Source organism: Pseudorca crassidens, chromosome X, assembly GCF_039906515.1.
Source record: "Pseudorca crassidens isolate mPseCra1 chromosome X, mPseCra1.hap1, whole genome shotgun sequence".
Classification (NCBI taxonomy): Eukaryota; Metazoa; Chordata; class Mammalia; order Artiodactyla; family Delphinidae; genus Pseudorca; species Pseudorca crassidens.
Window position 1 is genome coordinate 94,212,688 of NC_090317.1, and position 4,188 is coordinate 94,216,875.

A 4,188-nucleotide genomic window follows, 5' to 3' on the forward strand; every position below is an offset into this window, starting at 1 on the left:
GATGATAGATATGTTCATTATTGCTTGTCATGATACAGCAATGGTTTTATGAGTGCCATCGCTTATCAATGAAAACATCAATTTATACACTTTACATAATGCAATCTATTATGTCACTTATATCTCAATAAGGCAGTTAATAAGAAACAAAAGCCAAACAATGATACCATTTCAGACCCATTAGTTTGACAAAAATAAATACCAAATGTTGGTGAGAATTTGGAAAAAGTAAACTTTTACACTGGTGGTGGGAAGATAAAATGGTACAAACACTTTCCAGGACAATTTGACAACATATAATAAAATTTAAAACGTTAGTTTTTTTTTTTTTTTTTTTTTGCGGTACGCGGGCCTCTCACTGTTGTGGCCTCTCCCGTTGCGGAGCACAGGCTCCAGACGCGCAGGCTCAGCGGCCATGGCTCACGGGCCCAGCCGCTCCACGGCATGTGGGATCTTCCCAGACCAGGGCACAAACCCGTGTCCCCTGCATTGGCAGGTGGACTCCCAACCACCGCGCCACCAGGGAAGCCCAAAACGTTAGTATTTTAAGATTCAGAAATTTGACTTCTAGTGCTATAATCTAGAGAAACTCTTCACACAAACACCAGGATATGCAGTAGCTTGCTGGGCAGTATGTGACCACTGGCTCTCTGGGTGAATAAAAAGCTCTGTTTTCTAACATTTCAGATTTCTCAGGTGTGAATACACTGGGGTTGATTTCTAGCTCCTGACATTAGTGATTGCAGAGTTAAGAAGGGACACATAAACCAAGTAAATGTCCATCAATAATGGAATGGATAAACAAATGTAGTATACTTGTACAATGGAGCATACAGATGTATCTCAAACATATAACATTGAGAGGAAAATGCCAGTTGCCCAATATGTACAGTGTGATACCATTTATGTAAATCTAAAATGATAGAAGGTTCTTAGTTTAATTTTTTTAAACATCTTTATTAGAGTATAATTGCTTTACAATCGTATGTCAGTTTCTGCTTTATAACAAAGTGAATCAGCTATACATATACATATATCCCCATATCTCTTCCCTCTTGCATCTCCCTCCCTCCCACCCTCCCTAACCCACCCCTCTAGATGGTCACAAAGCACCGAGCTGATCTCCCTGTGCTATGTGGCTGCTTCCCACTAGCTATCTATTTTATGTTTGGTAGTGTATATATGTCCATGCCACTCTCTCACTTTGTTACAGCTTACCCTTCCCCCTCCCCGTATCCTCAAGTCCATTCTCTAGTAGGTCTGCATCTTTATTCCCGTCTTGCCTCTAGATTCTTCTGACCATTTTCTTTCTTTCTTTTTTTAAGATTCCATATATATGTGTTAGCACACTTACTTCACTCTGACTTACTTCACTCTGTATGACAGTCTCTAGGTCCATCCACCTCACTACAAATAACTCAGTTTCGTTCCTTTTTATGGCTGAGTAATATTCCATTGTATATATGTGCAAAAATATGGAACACGTCACGAATTTGCGTGTCAGCCTTGTGCAGGGGCCATGCTAATCTTCTCTGTATCGTTCCAATTTTAGTATATGTGCTGCCGAAGTGAGCACCTTAGTTTAATTTTTGACATAGCTTATTAATAATACCTGAGACATCTCTGCTTACATTTTTTCAGACTCTAATCCCCTCAGGACAGGGGCCATCTCTGTTTTCTTTTTTGTTTTAATTGCTGTAGAGTTAATAAACCATCTTTCAGTGGGTGACCTTGTAAAGCAACCTTTATTTTGGTTGGGTTTCTATAATTCTTTCCAGTCTCTTGACTCCCAGATCTTGCAGCTCCTGCTGGGGTTGTAGTTATAGCTATGTGTACGTTTCTACATGTACTCACGTAGAGTGTAGAATCAAGTTTATATGAGTTTTGTCATTGTATTTGAGTTTTAAATTCATTTTTCCTTTGGATAGGAATAAAATTCTTTAACCTAATAAGCAAAGTATTACTATTGCCTTCTCAGGAGCCAAATATAGGAGCCTTTTAATTTGTTTACAGTCTGAAACTCACGATGACAAAATGTATCTTTGTATTTTCTATGTTTACTACATCTGTTGTCACTATGCAGTCTGCGTTTATTGAAAGCACAAAACATCTTGTTGCATTAGAAGCAAAACAGCATGACATACAATGTCGGTTCTGATTTAAAATTCTACTGTTTTTCAACTTATCTTCATTAGTATGCTAGTATAATCTATTTTTTAGAGGAAAGAGAAATACATTTTTACCTATCCATATTTGAAGTATTTCTTATAGAAATTAGATTAGACAGAAATATAGAAAGCATCAAACCACATTATAGTTAGAATATAGCTCCACTGCCACAAAAAGGGAAAATTAATAAATTTATACTTCTCTGATGAAGGAAGACAACTGTTGGTTGGATCAGCTAGTGATATCAGTAAACATCTACTTAATTAAGTGCGTATTTTGTATTGCATTAGAAGAAGGCCAGATCCTATTGTATTCTCTTGTAGGGAAGGCTGCTGTTAAAACATATTTGCTCACAGTATAATAGTGTTTCGCCACAGAAACTGTAATGTTATGATCAATGGCCTATTTTACAAGCACCTAGTCATTTAACACATCAATATGGAGGGTCTACACAAAGGTGAGTGAGACACAGCCTGCCCTAAAGAAATTTATAAGCTAGCAAGGAGAGGATGTACATAACAAGTGGCAACATAATGATAACAGTTGCACAAGAGATAGAAACAAGAAGAGTACAGGAAAAGTTCAGAAGAGAAGTAATGATAGCCACCATGTATTTATTACTTATGTGCCATGTACCTTACAAGGGTGATTACTAATACCAATACTCCAATACTAATACTCACAGATGTGAATTGGATACTTACTATGTGCCAGGCACTGTTCTAAGCCTAATACACGTGTAGGGGATCACAGTATGCCACCCCAAAATATGCCATTTTGGCATAGGGATAATTTGGAGCTGAAGGCAATTGAGAAACATCAGATGCCTGGGAAAAAAAGCTCTCTGCCCTCCCCTTCATTTGCCTAAAAGCAGACTCTGTCTCTCAATCACCTTCAGTGAAGCTGCTTATCAGCTCAGAGATTACACTGAGAGGAATCTACACAACAAACCTGATGGAAACAGCCTTTATCTTCCATTAGTTTCCCCCATATATTTACCTTCCCACAGTCTGCTGCCCTTGGAAGCTTAAAACTCTTTTCCTTTGTCTTGTCCCTTCTCTACAAATTTAATTGTTCTTTGTTAAGATGCTATAGCTATCCCTTTGAGTTACTAATCACTAAACTTTTTTTCCCTCCCCTACACATGTAAGCTGGTAAATGCTTTTGATCCTCATGAAAATGCCTTCAGGTAGTTATAATTATTCCCATTTTATGGAAGAAACAACTGAGGCTTCAGAAAATTTCCGAAACTTACCCAAGGTTGTCTAGCTAGTCAGTGAATGAACTAGGGTTGAACCCAAGTTTGTCTGAATTCTGAGTTTATGTTCTCTGAAGTGGCTTTGGGTCTTGTCTTCACTATGCCAGTAACTCAGTGTGTCAGCTATCTATCACGGGGAAGCAAAGTGCCCAAAATTTACAGGATTAAGACAATAATGATGTATTATTGCTCCTGATTCAGTGGGTTAGCCGGTCAGTGCTTCCGTTGATATGTCCTGAGTCACTCATGCTATTGCCGTCAACTAAAGGCTCAACTGGGGCTGCCGTGTCCAAGATGGCCTCATTTACGTGTCAGGTCCTTGCTGTGGGCTGTGGACAAGAGCCCCTGGACTCACCTCCATGTGGCCTTTCATCCTAGCTTCTTCACAGCATGATGATTCAGCACAGGGGTATCAGGGTTCCAAGAAGGCATGCCCCAGTCCATGAAGGCTGATCAAACCTCTGCTTGTGTCACATTTGCTAATGTCCAATTGATTGAAGCAAGTCACCTGATCAAACCCAGAGTAAGTGCTGGAGGAGACTATACTAGAACCTGGATACCAGGAGAAGATGTGATTCATTGGGGGCCATTAATGTAACAATCTACGACATTTATCACATGACCTTAAAAAATCTTCAGAAACTGGGCTCTTCATCTATAAAATGAGATGGAACTGAGTTACCTCTGAGGTCCTTCTATCACTTGTGATTGGGAAATAGATAGAGGGCATCCTCTATAAGCATCCTTCCTGTCAGCTCCAT

At 39.3% G+C, this 4,188-nt stretch overlaps 1 non-coding gene across 1 annotated transcript; it reads right to left on the reverse strand.

Annotated features, from left to right (window-relative positions):
• Nucleotides 1–1,469: 1,469 nt before the first annotated feature.
• LOC137217703 (U6 spliceosomal RNA) lies at nt 1,470–1,576 on the reverse strand. The gene has a single exon (XR_010940205.1). It is a non-coding gene; the product is annotated as a U6 spliceosomal RNA (small nuclear RNA).
• Nucleotides 1,577–4,188: the final 2,612 nt, after the last annotated feature.